This window comes from Lissotriton vulgaris, chromosome 11 (assembly GCF_964263255.1).
Source record: "Lissotriton vulgaris chromosome 11, aLisVul1.2, whole genome shotgun sequence".
Taxonomy (NCBI): domain Eukaryota; kingdom Metazoa; phylum Chordata; class Amphibia; order Caudata; family Salamandridae; genus Lissotriton; species Lissotriton vulgaris.
In genome coordinates this window covers 590,968,884-590,987,619 of record NC_141699.1, presented here as the reverse complement: position 1 = coordinate 590,987,619, position 18,736 = coordinate 590,968,884, and the positions used below count along the sequence as shown (strand labels likewise).

The window sequence follows — 18,736 nt, the reverse complement described above, 5'->3', positions numbered from 1 at the left end:
CGCTTGTGATGGTAACCATTAAACATCTTAAGAACTGCTCATGGGTCTAATTTGTTCTCTCTGTTTGACCATCTGTTTGCGGATGATAGGCCGTAGAGAGACGATGATCCATGTGGAGGGCTTTACACAAACCTTGCCAGAACTTGGATATAAACTGGGGGCCCCTGTCTGATACAATAACAGAGGGCAATCCATGAAGGCGGACAATGTTTTGTGTAAATACTTCAGTGAGGTCTTTGGCTGTGGGCAATTTCTTAAGGAATGAGCCAGTTTGGACAACATGTCCACCACTACTAATATAGTGGTATACTCTCGCGTCACTGGTAGATCTGTGATAAAATCCATGCTAAGGGACGACCAAGGGCTATTGGGTATGGGTAGAGGTTGCAAGAAACCAGCAGGAGCACAATGCAAAGTTTTCTGTCTGGCACAGGTAGGACAAGCCTTGACATAGTCGGCGATATCTTGGGTAATCCCTTTCCACCAGAACCATCTCTGACATGTTAGTGTTGTCTTTACTTCCCCAGGGTGTCCCGCCAAAGGTAAAGCATGACACCATTTTATAATCAAGGCTCTGGTTTCTATAGTGGGGAGAAACAAACGATTGTCATGGAAAAAGAGGCTGTGTTTTATCGAGTTGCGAGGATCTGTTAACCATTCTTCCTGGTCTAGCGAGGCATAAGCTTGTTCTAGGGGTGAGGAAAAGGAATCTGGTTCTCCACTAGTACGATCTCCCACTGCAATGATTTTGTTTTCCTGGATTATAGATACTGGTGTCTCCATAGAGCTTTTATTTTATTTTCCCAAGCGAGACAAAGCATCTGCTTTTCCTTGTTTCACTCCAGGACGGAATTGTTGAACGAAATCGTATTCACAGAAAAAGAATACCCATCTCATCTGCCTAGGTGTCAGAGCTCTAGCTGTTCTAAAGTATTGGAAATTCCGATGATCTGAACAGATGGTGATTACATGAGGGGACCCTAATAGATAATGACGCCATTCCTTTTTAAGTTTAAAAAAGAGTTTATTTCAAGAAAAGATCGCAATCGAAAAACATACAATATACTCATAATACAAAGTAAATAGCAATCAGAATATGAAATGATACATTACAGTGTTAATGAGGGGAAGAGAAAGGGAAGAGAGAAAGAAAGAGAAAAAGCAGGAAACGAGATGGGGTAGGAAAATAGAAACAGTTCATTATGTAAAATTCCTAATAATATATAAAACGGTAAAGTTGCTAATTAAGAAAGTATCATATTATAAACAGTGAAAAAACAATTATGTAATATACACATATAATTCTATAAAAAACAATATCAATATTATGGAGGTTTGGGGATTTCTTCAGTGGCAGGGGTATGTAATGGACGAGATTGAGCAGATACATCAAGAAAATTGGTAATTGGTAACCATAAGAGGTCACGTTTAATAGCAAGAAAAAGAGGGGATACATATGCTCTATCCAATCTGTGATTGTAGCAGACACCATACCACCAAGCTTGAAAAGAGACGGATGATGTATCTTTCCAAGATTTAGTGATCTGCTGAAAAGCCACCGCCAAAAGCAAGTCAATAATAGAAATATTAAAGGTCATAGAGGACCATATGTCAGACAAGCTACCTAGGAAAATATGAGTGATTGAAAAAGGAAATTGTGTAGAGAAAATGGAGTTAATTTGTTGCCATACTTTAGACCAAAATAAATGAATTAGGGGACAGGTGAAAAGCATATGTTTGAGATCTGCATATGAATTGGAGCAGGACCAACAAGTGGAGGGGATAGAAGAATCAATAGAGTGTAATCTGACAGGAGTGATCAAAAGTCTATTATAAATAAAAAATAAAGTCTGAGTAGTATTAGCTGCTCTGGAAGATCTTCTTATTTTATTCCTTATGTCATGCCATAACAAACTAGAGAAAGTGTCTTCTAAGTCAGACTCTCAATCTTGTTCTACCTTGGACTTACTCTAACTAGAGGAAAATCATGTAATTTTTTATAAACTTGTGAAGCCGAAGGCGAAGATAAAAGAAAAGGAAGAGTAAGAGAAGAGGCAACAGGGGGGGAAGAAGGTGAAAGAAAGGAATCATATGACGATTGGTGAGCCACGCGCAAAAGATTATATTTACCAAGAAAGGATTGAGGAAGAGAAAAACGAGACTGGAGAGACGAGAAAGGAAGGCAAATGCCATCTTGAAAGAATTGATAAACCCAAATAAGACCAAGAGACTGCCACTCCTTCCAGAAAAATGTTCTATTTTTAATTTTAACAAAAGGATTGTACCATATGGGAGATTGCATAAATTGAGCTCGATCATCAAGATCATTAGGGAAAAGAGGCAGAAAGAGTTTTCTAGCAATTTTAAGAATAGGAAGAGACATCTTAGAGGGAACGTGAGAGAGAAAAATAAATTCTTTGAAAGTAAAAGGATGAAAGAAGGAGGATTCAATTGCAACCCATATTGGAAGTGAAGAGATATCTGACTCCGCATCTAATAAAAAGGAAGCTGAATGGAAAAGGAAGAATGAAGAATGATAGGATGCGAAATCCGGAAAATTCACTCCACCTAAAAACTTAGGGCGTTTAAGTTTGGCAAAAGACATCCTAGCTTTCTTGTGTTGCCATAGAAATTTTGAAAGGACAGAATAAATGTTTTTAAAACAGGATTTTGGAAGATTAACAGGGGGATTAGAAAGAAAAAATAAAATTATCGGAACCAACATCATTTTAATGGAGTCTAGTCTACCACACCAGGATAAAAATAGGGGGTGCCATCTAGTCGTTAATCTGTTATAGTACCGATTAGATTCTTAATATTCAAAGCCACAGTATCTTTAATAGAAGAAGTAAACTCAAGACCCTGATATTTGATTTTAGTAGGGCTCCAATGAAAAGATGAAATTAAAAAATCAGCATGAAAACAATATTTATTAAGAGGGAGAATTTCACATTTATCAACATTAAGTTTGTTACCGGAGACTGTTGCATATGAAGAGACTTCAGACAGAAAAGTCGGAATGGACGTTTGAGGGTGAGAAATAAACAAAAGAATATCGTCCGCATAAGCAGAGAGTTTTAGCTGCTTATCCCCATATGGAAAACAATGATATCTTTATTTAATCTAACTTTTGACAAAAACAGTTCTAAAGCGAGGATAAAAAGTAAAGGAGAAAGAGGACATCCTTGACGAACACCACGAAAAAGAGGAAAAGAAGAAGATACAAGACCGTTAGCAAAAATAAAAGACCTAGGAAAGGAATATAATAGAGAGATATAAGATATGAATTTCGAACCAAAACCAAACCAAGAGAGAGTAGAGAGCATAAGAGACCAGTTAACTCTATCGAACGCTTTCTCTGCATCTAATGCAATTGCAGCTAAGGAGTGATTGAAAGTGGGAGCTTTACTGAGAACTTTAAAGAAAAGGCGCGTATTATCCGAAAGAAGACGTCCCTTGATGAAACCACATTGTTCTCTACCTATCAGGTGTGGGAGAATTTTATCCAAACGAAGAGCTAGAATCTTAGCAAAAATTTTGTAATCTAAATTAATTAACGAAATAGGTCTATAATTTTTACATAGGGTGTGATCTTTGTTGTCCTTAGGAAGGAGACAAATAAGAGCTTCTTGGAAAGTACCTGCGGATTTCTGAGATGATATAAAAAAGCAAAATAACTGGTGAAGTTTGGGAACAAGAAAGGAAGAAAAATGAGAATAGAATTCTAAAGAAAATCCATCTGGACCAGGCGCTTTACCTTTTTTAAGCACATAAATGGCATCTAAAATGTCTTTGAGAAGAATATCTTTATCTAAAGAAGAAAAATCCACATCAGCCGTGTGTGGACGAGGAATAGAGGATAAGTATTGATCAATATCGGACGGTGCGGGAGGAGATTCAAGAGTATAAAGTTTTGATAAAAAGTAGGGAATTCATTTAAAATATCTTCATCTTTATGAAGTATAGTATTAGAAGAGGAAACAATCAAATCGATTTTTGTTCGTTCTTTCTTGACTTTAAGATAATTGGCAAGAATATTCCCAGCCTTGTTTTCTGTAGAGTAAAATTTTGCGCTAGACTTGAGTAAAAACAATTGGCCGAATTGGTAGTTAATTTATTAAAAGAAAGTTTAGCTTTAATGAGTTGGGTAAGGACCAACTGAGATTTGGTTCAGTGATAAGAAAGCTCCAATTGTTTGATCTGAGAAGTTAAAGAAGATAAAGACTGATGTGCAAGAGGACGTTTCTTGGCAACATAAGAAATAATAAAGTCCCTAGAAGCAGCTTTAAAAGTGTCCCAAATTAATTGAGGGGAAGATTGTGGTGTTTCATTTTCTGCAACAAAGCGTGGAGCAAAATCAAGGAAAGCAGAGGTAAAAGATGCGTCCAAAAGAAGGGCATTATTAAATCGCCATCTTCGTGTTCCTTTAACAGGAGGGAGTAAATCAAGACCTAATGAAACAGGGGCATGGTCGGAAATTAGTATAGACCCAATGTCAGAGTGAGTGAAATGTTGTGTCAGAGCCTTGGAAATAAATAGATAATCAATTCATGATTGAGAGGAGTGGACAGGTGAAAAATATGTATATTCTTGTAATGTTGGGTTGGATAGTCTCCAGGAATCAACAAGAGACCTCTGTGAAATAGTGGATGTAAATTGAGTATGAACCTGAGAAGGAGAAAAACGAGAATTTGATTTCCTATCTAGAAAAGGATCTATAATCATATCACAATCTCCCCTAAGTATAAAGTAATCATCAGTATATTTCATAGAGGATTGAAGGATAGAAGGCCAAAACAGTTTATCAGGAGCAGTAGGGGCATATAAATTGAAAATAGTTAAAGGAATTTTATTAACCAATAACGAAACTACAACCCACCTACCCTCCGTATCGTTATCTTGGGAAAGGAGTTCAATGTTTAAACGTTTATGACATAAAATTGCAACCCCATTACGCTTCCCGGAACCCGGAGAGGCATAAACATGGCCCACCCAATTACGGCGTAACGTAGCTATTTCAACATCTTTAACATGAATTTCTTGCAATAAAACTATATCCGCATTCAAATGAGCTAAATGTGATAGAACACGTTGTCTCTTAATCGGGGACCCCAAACCTTTGACATTCCACGAAATTACGTTAATTGGCATTTAAATGTATCAAAAATATCGAATATACGATACTTAGCAACAATAACATAAGTAACCAGCAAAATATACAACTAAACCACAAGGTAGCAATATTAACAGAAGATAAAGAAGTATAGACCGGAAATGCGGAAGAAAATAGAGGAAAAAATGTAGCATAAAGAAATAGATGACTGAAATATAAGAAAAAGAAAAAGATTGAAGAAGATAAAGAGAAAAGAAGAGAGATAGAGAAGGAAGAAAGCGAAAGAAAGGGAAAAGTACAGAACAAAAATTGAAAAAGTACAATATATGAAAAACATACCACAGGGAAATAGAAAAAACAGGGATGGTGAAGCCACATGAGGGAGATGAAACGAAGGATGGGAAAAACTCCATGACGAGACGAGAGAGCGGGAAACAACTCCAGGACGCATCGAAGAGAATAAAAAACAATTTGGGACCGTACACGAAATCACCTAGAAGGGGAGAGAAAGAGGGGAGAAAAAACTTGAAAAACAGGGGAAAACTTGCAACAAGCATACAACAGAACACAAGCAAAGCATAACCTCTGTATAGGAGGGGAATTACATCAAAGAACAAGCAACAGCAAAAATAAAAAATAAAAAACCAGTAATAAAGAAAGACGCTACGACAGACAAAAGAGAGGGAGAAAGGACAAAAAATCATTGTAAAAAGGCTTTCGACTTCATGGTTGAGGAATGTCCATTGAATCCACTCTGCAGCTGTTCAGAAATCGTTGAAGAAGAACAGGATCATCATACGTGGTGGTTTTATTGTTATAACTCACTTTGAAAAGTCAGGGGTGGAATAAACCATATCGCTCATTCAAGCTGGTAATGCCGGCCTCATATCCAGGAATTTCTTACGTCTTTCTGCAGTAGCTTTAGCATAGTCCTGTGCAAAAAATAGTGTAGAGCCATTCCAAATAATCTTCCCCCGTTGTTTAGCAGCCTGCAGCACACGAAGAAGATCAGTATATTCAAGAAAGTACAAAATAACTACCCTAGGCTTGGGGGAGGACGCTGAAGAAGATGGACTTGAACCAAGACGATGCGCTTGCTGAATATTCAAAACTGGCGAGTCAGGAAGACCAAGAAGCGTTGGCAAAAAAGTTTGAAAAAAGGAAATCGGGGACGGACCTTCCAAACCTTCAACTAGGCCATAAATGCGCAGATTCTTGCGCCTATTACGGTTTTCTAACTGTTCAACCTGCTGTTTAAGATGTGCAATCTCTTTAGACATGGGTGGAATCTGATCCGCAAGACCTTGGATAAGATCAACACGATTTTCCAACACTCCAACCTTCTGTTCAGTGACGGACCAGTTGGATTCTAGATTAAGCAGACGAACATTGGCTTCCTCCATGTGAGGTTTAAGGGCACGTCTGAGCATACCCTGCCAACTTAGGGCGAACAAAGCAATACAAAAGAGGATGATGGATGGAGCGTTTGAGCAAATCAAACACTCACCCCCAGTCAACTGATCTGGGTTTAATCCATCACCATTCTTTAGCTCACTCAGCCACCCCAGTTCAGACATGGCCATATGCAAATCAGTCTGACCCTGTGCCTCATGGGAACAGTCCAGCCGAACTACCAAGCCATGTCTTCCCTGGACCGGAAACAAGCATCCTGGGACCCTTTTGTTTCGCTTTGTTCGCCCTAAGTTGGCAGGGTATGCTCAGACGTGAGTCCCTTGCTCACTTGGCCACTGGATTCAAGATGGCCTGGCTGATGAGGATTATGAATCTGAAACCAGTCCCAGGATGCTTGTTTCCGGTCCAGGGAAGACATGGCTTGGCAGTTCGGGCTGGACTGTTCCCATGAGGCACATGGTCAGACTGATTTGCATATGGCCATGTCTGAACAGGGGTGGCTGAGTGAGCTAAAGAATGGTGATGGATTAAACCCAGATCAGTTGACTGGGGGTGAGTGTTTGATTTGCTCAAACGCTTCGTCCATCATCCCCTTTTGTTTCGCTTAGTCCTATAAACAACGACGAAGAGAGAGAGAGACTCAATAAGACTTAATATCTATGATTTATACAGCACAATCATGACTAAAACAAATGACTGAGGTTGTGTACTATCCCACACTTACTTGGTTTTAAGACAGGCAGTAGACTCAGAAGACAAACATATAAATGTTCCAGTAGAAGGTCTTTCGTGTGGCTTAAAATTGAAAATGCTGGTAATGTTGTTCTTTACTCATTCCAGGAAGCCAATTTCTAGAGCATATGTCTGCCCAATCTTCCCAAATGTAGTTCGTGAATTCACTGTTCAAAATAACAGCTATTCCGGGAACAAAAGAAATAGGATTAATTACCACCTGTTTCCCAAGGGCCCAGACAGTGTAACTTCGACCACGAGAGGTCCAGTGTTCGGGAGGGGGAGGAGGGCGGGGTCGATTATCTTCCATACGGGGGTATAGGACAATTGAGGTGAACCAGAGGGTGGAGGGAGGCTTGGGCCACGGAGTCTACAGTGGGTGAACCACTGACCTGCTAGGTGCCAGTGGCACCGCATTAGGGTGCTGAGTGCGTATGGGTTTGTAAGAGCGTGCCGTATGGACTGGCTGATACCTATTGCCCAGCGAAGTGGTGCAGAGTGAGTGTTTGGAATGGGAGTGATCGTGAGAGACCCTTCGTTTATTCACGACATTGGCCGGCAGTGCCGCTTTATACAATGTTTGTTTGCCAAGAGCACAACACATTTGATATTGGATTTCCCCGCATGACTCCGGCCCATAGTGCTGCCAAAAAGTGTTCTATTTTGGTGCATGTACATAATATTGATATTGTGATATTGTGCACCGCATAAGCGTACTCTCTCCCAACTGGGGCGGAGGGTTACATTAGGAATTGTCCCCAGTGTGCATACTATTGATATCATAACAATACGAGTGAGCCTAGTACTGCTAGTAATATTTCCAAAAATGTTTTATGCCCAAAAGTATACGATGTTCATGTTATAATGATTACATATGTTTGTAATATAAACATTGTTACCCACATCCTGTGTGAAGACTTTTTTGCGACATTTGCATTCCACACTGCCTCTGTAGGAAGGCTGACTGCCCAGAGCCAACCTAGGCAAGGGTGAGCATGAGTAATAAAGCAAGTGTAATCATTTGCCCTTGACGGGAGCTGTAGCTCTGATTGGCTAGGGGCATCCCTTAGCCAACCAACACTGCCAGTTCCAATAGGTGGCGTAAAGATATATATATATATATTTTTTTTTAATTTCTTTATTTCGGCTTAAATGCCATAAAAGAGTCACAACACAATTCATTAAGATATACATTAAGTCACATTTTTAAATACATTTAGTATAATAATACATTTGTGAGTTAAAAGAAAAAAAATACAAGAAATAAAAGGTGAATATCTCCAACAAAACTTTCTCTGAGCACAAACAATTCTAAAATACCAGAGGCCCCTATGGTACTTCTAAAGCACATTTGATCGTGTGAACATATTTCTTTTACATTACAGCTTTAGCCCTTTTTTCTCCGATATTATTGTGGTAGGACGTGGCCCCTGTGTCATCCACCGCTGCTCATGATGTGCAGAGAGCCCCCTGAGTCCTGCCTCGCTGCAGACTCCACAAAAAAAGGACCAAGGGGCATGAGCAGACCGGCTCCTGATTAGTGAAGAAGCTCCGGGCAGTATCTCCTCTTAATGGAGGTCAGAGGTCTAGGGGGATATAGGTTGTCCACAGGGGGCGGCCTATGGGCGCAAGGCTTTGCAGGGCATGGGCCCAGAGAGGCAGTCCGCTCCAAGCGACGGGACAGAAGCACCAGAGATACGATGGAGCACCCAGCCGACTGGGCTGACACCCAGGGACCGGAACCAGTTCTAGGATGCTTCTTTCTGTTCCAGGGAGGACCTGGCTTGGCAGTTCGGGTTGGACTGTTCCCATTGGATGCAGGGTAAAGACTGATTTGCATATGGGTAGGTTCAAACTGGTATGGCATGGGAGTAAAAAAACTATGGATTTAGGACAATATCTCCGTACTGGGATGAATGAATGACATTGTTCTGCATACTGTCCATCAATTGTGGGTTTTTTGAGGGTTTTACTTTCCATTAGATACCAAGGGACAACACTGTGAGGGGCCCCACCTCCGGTCGCTGGCCCCTGCTAACACACCGCTCAGCACACCCACCTCTGCAGTGATACAGGAACTCCACCGAAGGCCAGGGTGAGTCCCACGTACTGACGCAGCCTCTCTCAGCGCCTGTCATCAGGGCAGTCTCCCGCGACCATCACCAGCCAAATCGAGGAAGAGAGCACTACTGCGACACTCAGACTGGCCGGCGCATGTAGGTACCAGCAGGAGAGCAGCAGAAGGCAACGCACAGTTCCTATGATCCTGCCCACCGCTAAACCCCAGCATGGCTAAAGGAACCTTGGGACGAGTCCCCCCGCCCAGGGTACTCGTAACAGAGAAACGAAGGTCCTGGCCATGTCCTGCACCTGTCAGCAGCATGTATGGGGGGCGATATGAAATTAAACTTAAGGAATGGAGTGAATGTTTTAAGATGCTTTGCATTCTTATACTGTTCTCATTTAAACCACAAATTCATCAAGCTGATGTCAGGAATACTTTGAAAGCACCAAAGACATGGGATGTGAGATTTGTGCTCCAGTTATATTCTTACTGGTGCTCTAAAGAAGCCTACTTACTGCTTAAATGCTATTTAAAAGTAGCACATATAATCAAATGGTACCAGAAATATGCACATACATATATACATTTGAAAATAATGTGTAGGCCTTTCTCAGGCGGTAATCCAACCCTCTCCATCCTCTTGTTTTTTCGCCAACAGTTTAAGACCTGGTTGATCACTCAGTCCTCTATGATTGCCATCGATCTAGACTCAGTCCCACCACCTTGATGCCCTATTTGTTAGCTCTACTGCTTTATAAGTTTTGTTCCAATCTATTCTATTCCCTGCTTGCCTTTCACATGATGAGGGACAAGATGCCCAATCTCATGGATCCCTCAAGCCATGGAATAAAATGATTGCAATAGCTCAGTGACGAATGGTGCAATTGGCCCAATTACCGCACATCTTCTTGTTCTTGTACTAAACATCTGCCAGGGCTGCTTCAGATGTCCTAATGGGTGACGTGTATGTACTGAGATGAATGCCCTCTCTGTCCAGATCATGGCCCGAAATCGTTTGTACTCTGGAGCAGCCCGAGAAGATTTGGCTCAGTGACCACCACATATCATTGTGTATAGAGCTGTGAATTTCTGAGTGGGCTTCACATTCCCTCCAGTGGAGCTGGAATACCATTCTGATCTCTGAGTGAATAATTCCATCAGCACACCAACACTGCCATTCCTTTGACATTCATGGAGATAGGACACGTGAATGCTTCAAATCCAGGATGCTCCACGTTGCTCAACTATGTACTTTTTAGGGATGGACATGGGGATCCACCAAGTAATACAACCCAGGCAGTTTATCGGAGGGACCAAAAAGCTATGTAAACAGCCTCCATAGAATATCTCCATATATATATATATATATATATATATATATATATATATATATATATATATATATGTGTGTGTGTGTGTGTGTGTGTGTGCGTGTGTGTGTGTGTGTGTCTTTTCCATGTTGTTCGTGGTCAAACCGAAAACTGGACTCAGTTTTATCCTGCCTTATTAGTTAGGCTTACTAACTTCCTGAAAGAGCTATTCAGTATCATCAAAAAGCACAAGAAGGGCCAGGCAGTATTTTAAAACCAGCTGGTACAGACTCCCAAAGACTTAAAAGAAAACATAACAATGTCTAACAGCAAAAACTAAGTAGGATGTTGAAAATCTCACTAAAATCCAATGATTATAGCAAAAGAAAAGTAACCTTTTTTAGGACGAGAACCCTCACCTACCCTGAGGTGGCATGCCTCATCATAGGGTTCCTCCTACCACCACAGCAATCTGTTGTGGTGTGGGTTACGATTCCTAACATAGGAGGAGCTCTTGGATATTTCACACCCTATGTGAGCCGCCTAAGGTGTGGGTGAGTTTAACCGGAGTTCAAAACTGTGTATATTGATTGTTCACTTTGTGTACTATTTGGCACGACTGGTCTTCACCATACACACAAGTAGCATGATTTTCACTGTGTTTTGGGAATGCACTGGTATATTTTGAAGGTACATTATTGATGTGTCACCTGGACATTGTTGGATGTATGACAATACTGACTACTTACCTTGTTACTTTTAGGTATTTGACAGGTGGCTCTTTCCTTTGATCGTTGATGACCACCGTTTGTACCAGTATTTTTATATATATTGTCACTTATGCACCTTTTCAGCACAGTGATGTTTTATAGGTCCTGATTTATAACCCTGCACCTGTCTTTGGGGTAATCCAAGGGCAGAAACATGTTGACCCAATGATATAGTCAGGGAAGTGATTCCTTCCCTGCTTTATGTTAATGGTTTTATTCATGTCCCAGGCAGACAAGACTAAAGTTGGAGGGTCTGACCGGGTGACAGTTTGATCATTTCACTACACTGTACAATTTGAGCTCTGCCTAACTCACCCACACTTTAGACTCACATAGGGTGTAAATAATCCAAGAGCTCCCCATATTTTAGGAGTTGTAGCCCACAGCACAACAAGTTGATGTGGTGTGAAGAGGAACCCTAGGATACAATACAATACAATGCATTTGTAAAGTGCATATCTACCTCCAAGGAGGTGTCCCGGCGCTAGTGGAAAGATCACCCACAGAGTGCCTGGCAGCAGAGAGTCTAAATAACGTCAAGGCAGGAGTCAAAATGTAAGGTTTTTTAGCTCTTTTTTGTAAATGGTTTTGGATAGGCTATTTCTCAAGTCAAGAGGGGGGCATTCCAAAGCTTTGAGGCAAGGAAAACTAATGATCAGATCACTAGTTGGGGGAGTTGGAAGAATTTGGAATTGTTAGATCTTAGTGATCTCAACTGGCTGTAGGGCTTAAAGCGGCTAAGACTGAAAGAGCCTTTGTAGTCACAGACCCTGAAAGCCAAAATGAGTCCCTTGAATCGGTTCCTGTTTTTCAATGGAAGCCAGTATAGATACCGTAAATGGCCAGACCCGGCTACCTGGGGGATCTTAAGAATTAGCCGAGCAGCAACATTCTGAATTATTTGAAGACACTGTACCAGGAAAGCAGACAGGCTCAAGAACAAGCTGTTGCCATAATCCAACCTGGAGGTGATGAAGGCAAAGCCAGGTTTCTTGGGAAATACACTGAAATCATATGTAGCATCCTTCTTAGGGATTTCAGAGTGAAAAAACAGGTGGAGATAGTGCCCTGATTTATAGTTCTAGGTGAGGTCAGAATCAAACTTTCCCCTGAGATTTCTTACAACTGGTGTCAGAAGGGGGCATTTCCAAGGGCCACCAAAAGCTGGAGTCAGGGGAATTCTTAGACCCAAAGAAAATTATGCCAGTCTTCTCAGGGTTAAGCTTTAGACAGCTTACATTCATCCAGTCTACCACTGATTTAAGGCAGAGTTTAAGAGAATTCAAGCTGGTAAGATCTTTTTCCTGAAAGGCCAGTGAAGTAGTGTGGCTCACTGGTTAGAGGCGGCAGACCCGAGAGCAGAGGACGGCCCGGGACCAGGGTTCGATTCCCGGCGCGGCAGGTTTCTGGACCAGGGTCAGCGGACTCGATAATTCTCTCGCCTCGGTGCCCACTCTGATCAGCGATCACACTCGGCAACTCTGGGCATTAGCTTGCCTCATCTTCACTAACGGCCCCACCAGACCGCCGGGGATGCCTGGTCTCACCCTGGAGATACCCATTAAGGGACCATCTCTCAGGGAAACCAGGAAGGGTTTTGCAGCGGTTGAAGCGCCTTGGGACCCTACGGGTAAGTAGTGCGCTATATAAATGCCAATACATTTACATACATTTACAGGAGGATTTGAGTGTCATCCGCATAGGAGACCACTCTCACTCCCCATGATTCAGCTAGTTTTGCCAGTGAGTCCAGATATATATTAAACAGAGTAGGGCTACGAGCTGAGCCCTGAGGGACTCCGCATTCTACAAGTTTAGCCCTAGAGGTGAACGGTGGAAGGTAAACAGACCATGAACGAGCACTAATAAAGAATTTCAACCATTGCAGGATTTGGTCTTTAATAATGATCCTTTCCAGTCTCGAAAGCAAAATAGCGCAAGATACCTTATCGAATGCCGAAGAGAAGTCCAGAAGCATAACCAGAACTGAGGTACTTGAATTTAATATATTCTGAGACCTTAAGAAGGGACTTCTCTGTGCTGTATCCCACACGGAATCCTGATTGGGAATTATGAAGTAGATGATTAGACTTGAGAAAATGAGGTATCGGCCTATGTACATTTTTCTCAAGTAATTTAGCAACCTAATGGAGGAGTGAAATGGGTCTAAAATGCCTGAGAACCTTAGGATCAGCTGAAGGCTTCTTAAGCAGGGGGAACAGTAGAGCTTGTTCACAACTAGGAGGAACGAGTGCATGCTCTAAGGATTCATTTAGCAGATTATTCAGGAAAGGATTTACCACACTAGTGGTAAGTTTAAGGATGGTTGTGGGACAAAGATCCTGAGGGGAGCCAGACTTGCAACTTGCGAGTTCGGCTGCAGATTCCTCCAAGGATAAAGGGACAAATCTTGAGAGGAATGGGCCAGAGTAGGGGAGAGGCAAGAGTCCTTGACTAGTAGCACATTACGCCCCAAATTCATATTAGATGGTTTGTATCTTATTTTAAAAGAAGTCAGAGAGGCCTTCACCTAGCTCCAGGGATGGAAAAAGGGAGGCTTTCAAAACACACAGGAAGAGAAAAGAGTTGTCAAGTTCAAACAGCTCACTGGGTTTGTTTGCAGGCTCAGATATGGAAGAAGCAATAAAGGTTTTTTGGGCCGTCCAAACAGCTGCATGGTATTTTTTCAGCGCGGCATGGTAGATTGCTTTAGCATCCTTGTCATACTTGGCTCTCCATTGCCTTTCTAACCTTTTGCAAATAGACTTCTCTGACTTGAGGGCACCCGAGAACCAAGGAGCGGAGGGTTTTAACCACTTAGTGGAGTGGAATTTCACTGGGTCAATGGAGTCTATAGCGTCCACCAACCATTTGCTAAAAACCGATGCGTCCTGTTCTAAGTCCCCTGTTCTAAGACAGGGAAGGGCCTAAAGTGACTCCATGAGGAGGGAGTCAGAAATTTTAAGCCAGGGTCTAGACAAATTTTTAGTCCTTTCATTGGTGCCACAGGGTGATGGAGAGAGTATCTTAAAAGGAACCGGCAAATGGTCGGACCAAGTGAATTCCAGCACTGCATTTACCACTACAGTGGAAGGATTTGCTAAATTAAAGGTCCAGTGTACGACCAGCTTTGTGAGTGGGCTCCTTGATTAGTTGTTTGAGGTTAAAACCTTCCAAAGAGGAAAGAAATGCGGTGTGGATTTATTGTTAGGGTCTTCCACATGAAGGTTAAAGTCGCCCAATAGCAGGTAGTTGGTATGGAGAGGGGACAGTGTCAATAAGATGCTGCAGAGAGGCAGCCAAGGCATCAGGCAGATGATAGATAGGCACGTCAGATGCTGCAAATGTGGGGTTTAGAGTAATGGTAAGGAACATCCTTTCAATATTGTTAATATTCATAAGTTTATTAATAGATCAAGAGTAGGCAGATCGGTGTATATTGGACACCCCACCACCGTTTTTTGGCGGTCCTATCAAGATGCTTAAATGAGAAATATGGTATATGGAGGAATTTCAGTAGCAACGTTGGCGACTGAGCTATCTTTGAGTAAGGTTTGGGTAAGAAACCTTAAATCCCATTAGTTCTCAGATAGCAAATTGAAATTGTCAAGTGTATGTCTTGGTAAGGAGCGACTATTCATCAGGACAGACGAAAAGGCAGCTAAGAGCAGAGTTACACATGTGATGATAAATCATAGTCCTTGTCTCATAAGGAACAGCAAGACTTGGGGGCTTCAAGCGAGAACCCACACCCAGGACATTTAAATTCAACTCCTGGGTTAATTGATGTAATCTCACAAGCAGGCCCACAAGCTGCGGAGCATAACACCAAGAGATCTTCCCTAGTGTAGGGAACATGGGGCCCATTATAGAAAGACTTACCAGCACCATGGCTGGCTGTGGCCTGGATGCAGAAAGGCACAGACGCGACGGGTCTGCCTTCGGCACCCTAAAGGGGTACCCGCTTTGCGATCGTGGCATCAGAGTCTCTATATGATGTGATAATAAAAAACACAATTGTTCCAGAGACAGATTAAACAAAGAATAAAACTTAAACAAGAAAAAGAAAAGGGAAAACAGGTGCCCACAAAAATAATTTGTCTCAGCAGTAAAAGTTATTATTACGTTTTTAGAAAAGTAACAACACAATACAGTACAAAGACAAACATTTTGTGCTCACCATGTTACACTAGACAGACATATCCAAACAAAATACAGTGTACACAAAAACAGTCACAATGGCAAAGGGTTTCCAATTCAATGGCAGGAAAAGAACACAGTCAAAGCTTTACCCCAATTTGCCAAGGGTGCATCGACGACGTTTCGACCCTTCCAACTTACTGGGTATTTTCCTGTCCTGATGAAGACCCGGTAAGTTCATCATCAGAACAGGAAAATACTTTTTAAGCAACCATAAGACGAACACTCGGAAAACATAAAAGATATATATACAGGAGAGGGCACAATCAAATGCATAAATACCAAACTAATAGTAATGGTAATGGTGAATCAGAGGCCAAGTACTCACAGAAATGACCACTGGACAGACCACGAATGACGTCTCAAGATTCCAAAGGATCAAATGATTCACCTATGTCAAACTAAGGGACAATCAGTGGTGCGTCCTTAGAGCAGCATTTCGCTGATTCCCTATCCAAACAGGAATGAACGGCTACCACCGGTACTGTGATCTCATCACCCATGTAATAAAAGAGAAACATAACTTACCCCTCAAACAAAATCAAACTACCATGTGAAGTTAAAATCCATCACAATTTTTTGCAAGAGAGGAAAGAAAGAGGTTCATCCCAAAATGCCAGAAGCACCCAAGTGAAACGAATTAGTTAAGTAGATAAAAGACCACCCACTTGTAACATAAAAATCTCCAGCCTTCTGGGAGATCAATGGGATGCAGAGACCCAACATTCATGGAGTGCGCTATTACTACAAAAAAACAAAGCACGAAATCAATACTATCCCAACACAAAAAGTTACCTAGTGGTAATCAGACTTGTACAAAACAACACCAAATGCCGTTCCAAATTAAGTAACCACAAAGTTAATAATTACCTATAAAATGTAATAAGGGATTCAATGATAACCCATGACATAATGGGTGACACCGTCAATGACATCACTGATGACATCACATATAAGATCACATTGAAAGTGATGAGTGGAATCCTGATATTCACTCTAGGTTGCATTCCAACCCATTGTTTCTAGCTCATCTGAGCCAATACAGATTCCAGTAACACTGATACCAAATGGTTCAATCAATTGCACGATCACTTCATCCGTGGCTCAATGAGGTTAGCTACTCAGTCGTTCAAACTGTCTCACACTCAACTGGACGTCCATTCATTTTTAAACATAACCTGTCAATCTTTCACACATCATGGCAGGGCGAGATTTAAGTTTGCTTTGGTACCATTACTGGTGAATGTCAGTCATTTTTAGATTTTGTCCTTTAGACTATATGATCCTGAATAATAATATTGGAGCTAATTCTGTTTCTGGTGCATAGTCTCAAGTCAGGCAGTATTTGCTCATGTCCCAATTAATCATCTGCTATTTACACATATGCGAACATTGCCTTCCTCGTGATATCTGCTCAAATATTACAGAAGGTAAGACTTGGTGGGAATCTTGCTGGCGCAAAATGTGTGACAATCTGACATACTCATGTTGGAATGCAAACTGGCGTCTCAGGCATCACAAAGCTGAGCCCCCGTTTGCTAATGTAGATAGCCCATAGGGATATATTGCAATTTATCAGGGCGTGTGAAAGTGATAGACAGAGAGGGCTGGAGCAAATTCTCCTGTGGTAACGGGGGCTCCTCATCCTGCGCTTATGAAAAGCATGTGAGTCGCCTGGTGTGCCCATGAGGTGAAAACCTGGTGCTATTGAGCTCTGGGGAAAATAAAATGATGGAAATGTTCCTGATTTACACATTCCGGGAAAGAGTACTGAAGTCCTCCTGCTCTCATCCGCCCAAGTGAAAGCAGTGGAAGACACTGTCCCTTTCCCAGCCCAAAAGAGAGTAGTGGAAGTGAATTTATTGAATTGAAATTGCATTTATATTGTATTGTATTGTAATTGCATTTATATATGGCTTACTATGAGGCGTTGAAGCACTTTTTCGGCGAGTAGCACGCTACTCCGGAACCCATAAAGGATTAGTGGTGAATTAGTATAGTGAAAATATGAAAGTAATTTCAGTGGTAGATATGTTGGTTATTTGGATTGAGAAGGATAGTGGAGGGATAGAGAAGGGGAAAAGGTTTGCATTTATATAGCGCTTGCTACCCCTGATAGGGTGTTGAAATGCTTTTTTGACGAGTAGCACGCTACTCTGGAACCCATACATATATAGCACTTAGTATTCTTGACGAGGCAATGAAGCACTTTACAGCAAGTAGCACACTACTCGGGAGCCCAAAGTTAGTGGTCAACCTATTGGGTATTAGGATTACTCTTGTTATCTCAAAGAAACCAATCCATGCATTAGTCCTGTTTCTTTGTGCTACATTGATGATTTAGGTGAGATAATTTGAGGGGATTATGTGAGAAGCAAAGTGCTGATGGAATGAATAGATGTTGTTAGGTTGCAGGTATGTGGTTTCAAAGCAAGACAGATTAAGACAAGCATGTGATTTAGAGTTGTCTACATAAACAAGAGGCACAGGAAAAGGAGAGGGGCATCCCAAAATAAAAAAAAGGGGGGAATTTACATTTTTCATGCAATGTTTTCATAAAATAGTAGGTGGAGATGTTTTGCGACTGCATGCGGTCTCTTGCCAGTTACTCTTTATCATCCTCTCCTCACCTTTACTCAGCACTGAAAACATCGACTATCCCCAGCCTTTAGTGAGCAATGGAAGCCCCTCCACTCTGCCCTGCCCAGTTGAGAGTAGTATAACCCATCCCACTCTCCAGTGCTCCGGGCACAGTCTGAGTCCATTCCCCTCCCTCTACACTCCCAAGAAAGAGTAGCGAAAGCTATGCAACTCCCCCCTTTTTAGCAGCAGTCCTGGACTAGTCAAGTGGTATGGTCTATTGCAATTTAGGTTCCCTGTTTTCCATTTTTACTGATTTTTACAGATAAATACAGACATAAAACCATTTATTTTCTGTCTGTATTTATTTTTAAATGTATATATTGAGGGAAATTGGGGCCTTTTTGGGTGATTCTAAATACTGTGTGCATTGATAGGTAACAGGGTTAAAAAAGAAAGGAATTTTAGTAAAGAGGCTTAAACAGCTGGAAATATGCACAAGGCTGAAACAGAAATGTGCATATGTTCATACCGCATTGATCTATCTTCTGCG

General features: G+C 41.5%; 1 long non-coding RNA gene across 1 annotated transcript in view; it reads right to left on the bottom strand.

The window, feature by feature from the left end:
- LOC147683188 (uncharacterized) overlaps positions 1–18,736 on the bottom strand; it is a 107,236-nt gene that overhangs the window by 38,349 nt on the left and 50,151 nt on the right. Inside the window, exon 2 of the long non-coding RNA XR_015301026.1 lies at positions 16,272–16,347. This is a non-coding gene — a long non-coding RNA (uncharacterized LOC147683188). The remainder of the gene's footprint in view (positions 1–16,271; positions 16,348–18,736) is intronic.